A 10,258-nucleotide genomic window follows, 5' to 3' on the forward strand; every position below is an offset into this window, starting at 1 on the left:
ACTGGAGTGAGATGAAATCTCAATGTGATTTTGATTTGCATTTCCCTGATTGCTAGGGATACTGAACTTTTAAAAAATGTATTTGTGTTTCTTCTTTTGAGAAATGTCTCTAGTTCTTTTGTCCATTTATGGATTTTTTGTGTGTTTTTGTTCTGTTTATGTTATGGATGTAAATCCCCTATCAGTGGAGCAGCTGGCAAAGATTTTCTTTCACTCCACAAACTCTCTCTTCACACTCTTCATTGCTTCCTTTGCTGTGAAGAAGGTTTTTATTTTCCTCATTAGGGATTGTTGAATCCAGGGGCATTTTACCATCAAACTATGTCTCCAAACTCCTTACATTTAAAAAAAGATTATGAAAAAGGGTTTTGCTAAGTTGCTCGGGGCCTTGCAAAATTGCTGAGGTTGGCCTCAAACTTGGATTTTCCTGCCTCAGCCTCCTGAGTTGCTGGGGTTACAGGTGTGTGCCATCACACCTAGCTTTGCAGAAGTTTTTTAATTCGATGCTGTCCTACATATTGATCCTTGGTTTTATTTCTTGAGTTTTTGGGGTCTTGTTAGGGAAGTTGGTGCTTGCACCAATATGTTGGAGTGTTGACCTTTTTTTCTTCTAGTAGTTACAAATTTTCTGGTCTGATTCCTAGGTCTTTGTTCCATTTTGAGTTGACTTTTGTGCAGGATGACACCAGGACCTAGTTCATTCTTCTACATATGGATATCCAGTTTTCCCAGCACTGTTTGTTAAGAAGGCTATCTTTTCTCCAACATATTTTTTGGCACCTTTGTTAGGTATCAGATTTCTGTACCTATGTGGGTTTGTGTTTTAGTCAGCTTCTTGCTGCTTTGACCAAATGATCTGACAAGAACAATCTTCCTCTCTTAGGGGAGGATAAGTTTATCTGGGGCTCATGGTTTCAGAAAAGCATGCATCTTCCCACACTAAATAACTGCTAGTGGATACATTTTATTTATTCAGAGGTCTCAGTGCAAAGACGAGGACTCCTTTGCTCTGGGCTGAAGTGAGGCAGAACATCAAGGTGGAAGGCTGTGGCTGAGGAAAACAGCTTAGGACTTGACAGGAAGGAGCATAGCGAGTGCGCGTTACCAGGGACAAAAACAGATCCCAAAGGCAGGACCCCAGGGACGTCCTCCTCCAGCCACATCCTACCTGTGTACAATACCACCCAGTTAATCTCCATCAGTGAACTAATGCACTGATTATGTCAAAGCTCTCACAACCCAAGCATTTCACCTCTGGACTTTCTTGCATGGTCTCACACATGAGCTTTTGGGGCACTGAATATCTAAACCATAATAATTTGTCTCTGTGTCTTCTATTCTATCCCATTGGTTTTAAAGTATGTTTTGATGCCAATACCATGCTGTTTATTACTACAGACCTGCAGTGGACACTGAGATCAGGTGTTGTGATGCCTCCAGCAATACTCTTCTGGCTCAGCATTGCTTTGGATGTTCTAGATATTTTATTCTTTCAAATGAGTTTTAGGACTGCTTTTCCTAGTCATATGAAGACTGTCATTGGCATTTTGATGGGGATTGCATTGAATCTATATACACTTTTGGAAGTATAGCCATTTTGACAATATTAATTTGCCTATCCATAAACATGGGAGGTCTTTCCGTCTTTTGAGGTCTTGTTCAATATCTTTCTTCAAGTGTTCTGTAATTTCACTGTCAAGGTGTTTCAACTCTTTGGTTAGATTTACTTCCAAGTATTTTATTTATTTATTTATTTTGAGATTCTTGTGAATAGGATTGTCTTGCTGATTTCTTTCTCAGAACTTTCTTTGTTGGAGTTTAGTAAAGCTATTGATTTTGTATGTTGATCTTGTATCCACTAGCAGTTATTTAGTGTGGGAAGATGCATACTTTTCTGTATGCATCTCCTACTTAATGATACAAAAAGAATAAAAGAGAGATTGTCTCAAGAGAAGAAACAGTTGAACCAGGCACCAGACCAAAATATTCTGAGGGTTTTTCATTGAGAATTTCTCTACACTTTGAAACCAAAAAATTGGAGCTGGGGGAGGCTGAGATGCAGGTAGTGGTCCCCCCCAGACAGACTACGAAGAGTAACATTTTCTGTTGCAAACATGGAAGAATCAATGGGGATTGACTCATGACTGAGAAGTCCTTAGCTGACCTTCTAGACCTTTGCATCAAAGGTCAATCTATGGGTCATTGGGCATCTGGTTTGGATGATACTTGATGTTCCCAGAACTTCCTCTTCTACCCTATTCCCCCCATTCACTTGTCATTTGCGAGCAACTAACTTTTAGGGCCTGGGTAAAAATCCTACTAAAGAGAGCTCCTACACACCAATTTGAAACATTAAGAATTGGCATCAAAACATACTTAAAACGAATGGGATAGAAGAGAAGACACAGGAGAATGAGAGCAAGAGACTTGCAGTGGGAGAGTAGTGTGAAGAAAAAGTATTCCTGACCAAGATAAGATGGGATGGAAATTAGTGAAAATTCCATAGTGTGCTGGGCGGTGGTAATAAATTCGGTAATAAAATTCCAAAGAAAATTTATATTCTCTGACCATGAGTGAGTAAAGTGAAACTATAACAACACTCTTAGGGAAAGATAGAATTATCAAAGTATTTAGGTATTAGAAGAAACAAAAGGGTTTTAAATAAGTAACTAATACATTGTAGGAGAATTCAAATTAGTGATCAGAAAAAATTTAATTTCAAATGAATGATAATGAAAGTACTACACAACAAAATTTGTAGGAGGTAGCCAAAGTTGTCTTTAGAAGAAAATTCATAGCCTTAAATGCCTTTATTGTGAGACAAGAAAGAAGGGAGATAAAGGAACTAAACTTTCACCTCAACAACAGAGGAAAATAATACTGAGATAAAACTAAGAAAACAAGAATAGACAACTAATAAATTTTAAAAAAGAATAGAATAAATAGAAAATTCATCAAGATGATTGAAAAATTCAACATTATTTTGAAAGGTAAATGTAAAAAAAAAAGTCAATTAAAAACCAAAAGAATGGGCATAAATGTATAACCTTCAGGAAAAAAGAGGTCATAATTAGTGAGTAAAAATTTAAATCTTCAAGAAAATATATTCTATTTCATTTGAAAGCCTCAATGAAATGGACGATCTTTCAGAAAAATAAGACATGAAAGCTGAACAAGGAAAATAGTAGAAAACTAAAATACAACAATTTTATTGAAGACACTAAAAAGAGTCTGTCAAAGAAATATTCCTAAAAAGTTAAAATAAAACACAGCAACAGCAGAGATAATGGCAATCAGCAATAACAACAAATAAAGCTAGACCAATATCAATTACCAATAAAAGTATAAAGATCCTGTATGAAATATTGAAAAATAAAATCCAGTAATATGTTGAAAGAATAATACATGTGACAAAATCGAATTTATTGCAGGATTGCAAAATTCTTTAGCTTTAAAATATTTTAATAGTTTTAAAAAATTTACTAATACATTTTGTCTCATATATACCAAAGGAGAAAACAGTCTGATCATCTCAATAGATGCTAAAACAATATTTGACACCACCTGATACCCATTTCTTATTACAACTTTGATTTGGACAGAATGAAAGCATACTTTCTTGCATGATTAGAGATTATCTTTATAAAAGTAACAGCCAACATCCAATTTAATGATGCAACAGAGATATTTTTACTATGCCGAGAAGCAAGCAAGCAAGCTTGCTGTTACCACTTGTTCCTTGTCTCAGTTTGGAATCAATTGAAAGGAGGCCTCAGACACAGGGGGTCAAATGTCAACTTCATTACTGATGAAGCCAACTGCAGAATGTGGCTTTAGATCTGAAGCCAAAGGAGCTTGCTAACAATCCCTGAATTAGACAACCTACACAGACACTGACAGCTCTGACCCTTCTTCCTCCACCCACATACAGCTATGATGGACCCCCTCCTGGGAAGCAGAGAGACCAGAGGATGCCTCTTCTTAACAACAGATCCAAAGACTCCAGAAGGGGATAAGACATGCAAGCAAACTCTTTCTTCTCAAGGTACCAATAAAATGCTCCCAAGAGGGAATGTGTGAGAGGTTAGAAGGAGATTAGGTGCGTCATAAAAATGCAACTTTTTACAAATGGAAACATGAGATCAAGGGTACCCTCATCAGTATTCTATACTCTTTGAGAAGTTTTAGCCATTGTAATAGGATAGGAAAAAGGAACAAAAATATCAAATATTTTTTAAAAATCAAAATGATTAATTATTATCTGTAGATGACACAACTATCTATTTAGAAAATTCACACAAATCAATATAAAAAATATTATTTAGAACTTGTAAAAATGTTCAGTAAGCTAGCCTATTATCATCCCAAATAACAAAATTAATAGTTTTCTATAAACCAGTAAAATTAGAAAATTGGGTAAAACGTGCAGGAGGGAATCTTGGAAAAAGAGTCACATCAGTGTTCAGGAAATGTAATAAAAGAAGAATGTTGGAAGAAATCTGCTTTATCAGATGGCAAAATATGTTATAGAACTACTTCAATTATCCTTAAAGTGTAGAAATGGTGAAAAAAAAATTCTGGGCAAAAGAAGCCGAGGATCCTAATAGCCAATACACAAAAAGGAAGCTAAAATACCAACAAATCCTCTTAATGTTAAATATCACTGACATTTACAAAAATGCAAATTAAAAGAGGACATTACATTGACAAAAGTTTAACAATGTATTTGTATGCTGAGTAACAGCCCCTTCTGGATTCTTTACGTATATTTCTGGTGAGTAACAATTTTCTGGAATGTAGAATATATAGCATGATTTTATTTTTGGTAAATACACATGAAATTATACTTAAAGGAAGATGAGATGGACAGATTCCAAATATTTAAAGTAGTTATTAGTAAATGAGTATCTGTATTTTGTCAGTTTTCTACAAGAAAATATTAGCTTTGTGATGTGCTATTTATTTACTGTTGCTGGAGATGAACCTGGGCCTCACATAGAGTGGGCATGTGTTCTACCACTGAGCTTCACTCCTGGCCCCCAAAACTATTTTTTAAGAATACATTTATGAGAAAAGTTCAGAAAACTTTGAGGAGTGGTCAAAGATAGAGGCTCCTCAGAAGCACAAAGTGGCTGTCCTTGGAAGTGTGGTGTGGGTGTGGGGATTAATGGCAGCAGGAAAGACAATGTGAAATAGTCCTCAGTGAATATTGGGTCTTCAAATTGTTGAAGATAAAAAATCGTCATTTGGAGGAATGTAGGTGCTTTTATAGTGGAATTTTTCTTTAGCAGGGGCCATGGATGAGCCCCTGCTAACTGGAAGCAACCTAAATATCCAAGAAGATTGAATGGCTAAACAAATTATGGTGCATTGATTCAATGAGGTTCCATGTAGACATGAAAATGCTGTGATGGTAGAACACTTAATGGTATGGAAATTTGTATACAGTTTAGGGAAAATCTAGTTTCGGAACTGAATGCATGCTATATCTTAAATTTGTAAAAAAACATTATTATTTAGAGAAAAAATTGAAGAATGCATTTTATTTTATCCTGTTAACTTGTCTGTATTTTTCTATAATGAACATCTATTTCTTTTATAGAAAAATATACTATGGATCAGTTTATATTCACTTTACATAAAATGTTACAAAAAAGAGAGAATGGTTTTTACATCAGTAGGACTTGGCTCTCAAATGTCTGAATGAATCAGAATATCCAAGAAAGGGTCCCTCAGAAGGAGGCTCTATGGATAAGAGAGAGGGGCCAACGCCCTCTGGGGCCTCCCAGTCACAGGAGAAGCCCCTCAGCCTCTGGACTGCTCATAGTGAAGGTCCTCAATGGAAACACCTATTATGTGGGATGGCAGCTCCAGGCCACCCTAATTGGCTGCCGGAGACTCTGGCCTTTCTGCTTCCTCTCGGTTCTGAAGGTTCCCACAGTGTGGCCCAGTTTTGGTTGTAGATGATGGATCAATGGGTCATTAGTCTGATGCAGACAGCTGGTTGATCTGAGCTTTTCTGGAAAGAGATGAGCAATGACCAGAGAAATAGAAGGGACAATGGTGCAGTAGTGTCAGGGGCTATATGACCGAGGAGCCCCGAGGAGGGGGCTGCTGGCAATAAGGGTGAGCTCAGGGTGAACTCCAGAGTGTGAAGACCCTGAGTGGGTGGGTATGGTCTGCGTTCAGGCTGTTGGCGAGGACTCTGGGCTGGAAGAGTCAACGGGGCCAGGAGGATGGGACTCTTGGAGAACGCCCAGGACACACAGAATGGGAGAGAAGAGGCTAAGGACGGGGTCACAGGCACTGTGACACTCAGAGGCATGGAGAGGAAAGGATGCCACAGGAAAAGCAGAGGAGGGGGCGCCATATGCAACCCAGGGTGGAGGGGATGGTGGGGCCCAGGGAGTCCTGGGCTGGAGCAGAAGGTCCAGAGCAGTCCAAGGGTCTAAAAATGCAGAGAGGCAAGTTAGGCAGAGCCCTGGGGCAGACAGCAAGCTGAACTTTGCTAAGAAGTGAATAGGAGACGGGGTGAAGGCTGTCTGAGAAGACCGGGAGGAAAGGGGAGACCAGTAATCGTGGTCTGCTCGTATTTCAAGAGGTAAAAGCTTAGAGAGAAGAACTTCATTGTAAAGAGAGTACACAGGCAGAGGAGGCTGCAATGGAGTAGATGGCTGGTGGTCTGGGAGGGTGTGGGCCCTGGCCTCAGCCAGAGCAGGAGGCACTGGTGGGAGGAGGCTGTGACAGTGTAAGGTCACAGCTCCAGGTTGGTGAGGGAGGACGCCTAACGGTGTCCTCTCTTCTGGTGAAGTAAGAGTCAAAGGTCTTTTGTTGAGGAGAGGGGAGAGATGGTTGGGTAGACAGCTTGAGCTGGAGGCTGGTGGGAGGGGAGTCCACGAGGAATGAGAGGAAATGGGCGAATGGCAACGAGAGCCTGTGGATAAGGGAAGGTCCTGGGTTGAGTCCATCACACCCTGTCTTCTCTAATCAATGCCGAAGGGTTTAGGAAGACATGGCCGTCTTTCAGTTGTCCTCCGTCTAAAACAGTCCTCCGGTGAACCCCTACCACAGACTAGAAAGGCCTACACAAGGTTCCTGGTCTCCAGGGCCATCTGGTCTGGGGGAGGAGAGAAGACAGGAATCCTTACCAAGGAGCTGGACAGCCATGAGTGGTGGTGGTGGAGAGATGACTTCTTACCATCATGATCAAAGAATTGACGGGCAGGTGGCTCCTGAATTGGGTCTGAAGGGATGCACAGAATTTTGGAAGGCAGAAGTGCTTTTGTCCAGATGGAGGGAGCAGAGTGAACAAAGGCAAGTGGAGGAGGACAGGTGTGCAGATGGGCCATCAGGAATGGAAGGCATGGCTGTGACCATGGAGCCCGGGGGAGAGGACATGGGAAGCGGGTCAGGTCCCAGAAGCCATATGTTGGCTATCCACTTTTGGAGGAAGACTGTGAAATGAACAGAGGGTGGTTTTAGGAAGGCACAGTATTTGGTGCGAGAGGACAGGGAACCTGGGAATAAGGAGCCCACCCCAGTGTCACAGACGTCTAAGAAGAGCAGCTGATACTTGGCAGAACGATGAGATTAAACAATCCCTGTGATTATGCATGTAAACGTCTAATTTTAAATCCAGCACCCTAATGAAGCATAAATTATTTTGCCATTCAAATGTATTCTGACTTGAAGCTCCTCTCTGTCGGGGGTGAGGGAGGGTGCTGGGAGGAAGCACAAGTCAACAATCAGAGTCTCTGTGCAGCCATCCCCAGGAGTCTCACCTCCGAATGGTGCTCACCATTGCTCTGCAGACTCAGTTCTGCCCTCTCCGAGAGGCTGCCTTCCTGGAGGTGGGTTGTGTTTAGGCTGTGATTGGTTCCTAGTTTCATTCCCTTGTGTCCTTCCTGAGTTTTTAGCTTGCAAAGGACAAAAAAAAAAAAAAAAAAAAAAAAAACCGGAGTAGGGCATGGGAGTCCAGCTGCTTCCATGAGAGAGTAAACTACAATTCCATGTATCTCCAAGAAGACGTTCAGACACCAAACAAGGTTACATGGGACACCAAAATTCCCTTCGTGACAATCCAGGAGGTGGATGTCCAAGTCCAACCCAGCAGATAAATGGGCAGCACTGGAGAGGAAGCTGGGTGGGATCCAAGGAGGGAGCGCACGCAGGAGAGGACACTCCTTGCACTTCCCTGCACAGCTGGATGTGTCAGACCTGCACGTTTGTGTGAGAATCTGTGGTTCTTAGGCAGATGGGCCGTGGGGCTGTTCCCTCACGTCATGGCCATCCCATGGTCTCACCCATCCTACCAGCTGGACCAGGCTGCTGGGAGGGTGGGTGGTACTTTGCCAGATGGGCTGGGGTTGCAGGGACTTGGTCCTTGTGCTGAGGGTAACTCTTCCTGAGTGGCCTCTAAGCCCTGAGTTCAGGACTTCCCACAAGTATGTGCTGGAGCAAAAGGGAATTGTCACATCTCACCACTGTGAGCTCAGTGCCTTTTTGGTTCTGGACACCATCAGAAGGTGGAGAGCAGAGACAGTGAGACCAGGCAATCCCTCCCTGCAGGGCTGTGTATTGTGGTGAAGAGATGACTAGGCAGTGTGTCTAGAGAGCATTTCTTAATGCACGATGACAGGTAAGGGTGGGAGAGATGATATGCAGGTGGCAAAGGAGTCACACACAATGATCCTGAGTTTGGGACTTATTCTGGAGATTTCCTGGAACAGGTGAGACTGCCTGGTTTAGAAAGGTGCATGACTTCCAGAGGTGGAAGGAGGCTTGCTGGGTGAGGAGAGACCAACACAGCAGGACAGGGGTGAAGGAGGGGCGCAGAGCAAAGAGTATACAATGATTGATTCAAGAACTCAATCGATAACCCTTGTTCCAAGCACCAGGATGCAGCAGTGACAATTCAAGAAAGGATTGGTGGCCCAGATGAATGAGAGGAATTTGGAATCTGTGTGCGTTTTGGAGATGGAGAAGCCAGGATTCCCAGAGGGATGGGAAGTGGGTGAGAGCAAGCAGAACCAGGGCGCCTCCTAGTGCGTGGGAGGAGCAGCTGAAGTGTGACTGAGCGGAGGACCATGGTGGGAGAAGCAGGGCTGGGGTGCAAAACCAGGACTTTAGACTTTTAAAAGTTGAGTTGTGCATTGGATGTCCAAGGGAGGCATTGAGTAGGTAGCTGGAAATACATCTACCATTGGGGAAAAAGCCTGGTGGGGAATGGAACTTGGGAATCATGGGCATTTAGATAATATTGAGATCTTTAGATGGGAGGATATGGCATTTTATTGTGGGGGACTATTGTAAATAATTTTTTTTCCTGATTTATTTTTTAGTAGATTCATTATTGGTGCATAGAAAAGCTATTGATTTTTTTTATAGTGCTGGAGATTGAACAAGGGCCTTGTGCATGGGAGGCAAGCACTCTACCCACTGAGCTACGTCCCCAGCCCAGCTATTGATTTTTGTGTGTTGATTTTGTATCTTGCTACTTTGCTGAGTTTGTTCATCAGTCCAAAAGTCTTCTGGTGGAGCTTTTGGGATCTTCTAGGTACAGGGTTGTTTTAGTCAGTTATCTCGCTGCTGTGACTAAAAGGCCCTGACCAGAACAAATGTAAAGGAGGGAAAGGTTGATTTAGAGGCTCATGGTTTCAGAGGTTTTAGTCCATAGAAGGTTGGTTCCATTCCTTGGGGCTCAATAGAACATCATGGTGGAAGAGTGTGGCATAGGGAAGCTGTTCACATGATGATTGGAGAGGAGAGAGAGAGAGAGAGAGAGAGAGAGACACCACTCACCAGATACAAATCTACATCCCCAAGCCACGCCCCAATTCCACCTCCTCCAGCCACACCCCACCACTTAGTTACCACTCAGTTAATCCCTATCAGGGTATTAATTCACTGATTAGGTGCAGGCTAGAACCCAGTTATTTCTCCTCCAAACCTTCTCGCATTGTTTCACATGTGAGCTTTTGGGGGACACCTCACATCCAAACCATAACAAGGGTCGTATCATCTGTGAACAGTAATAATCTGATGTTTTTCTTTCCTGTTTGTATCCCTTTTATTTACTTTTCTTGCCTAATTGCTCTGGCTAAAATTTTAAGTACTCTCTTGTATAGGTTTGGTGAGAAAGGAAATCCTGGTCTTGTTGCTGATTTTAGAGGAAATGCTTTCAGCTTTTCCCCATTCAGTATGATGTTGGATTCAGGTTTGTCATATAAAGCCTTTAGGGATATTAGCCTACCCCTGA

This window comes from Marmota marmota, unplaced genomic scaffold (genome assembly GCF_001458135.2).
Source record: "Marmota marmota marmota unplaced genomic scaffold, marMar, whole genome shotgun sequence".
Lineage (NCBI taxonomy): Eukaryota > Metazoa > Chordata > Mammalia > Rodentia > Sciuridae > Marmota > Marmota marmota.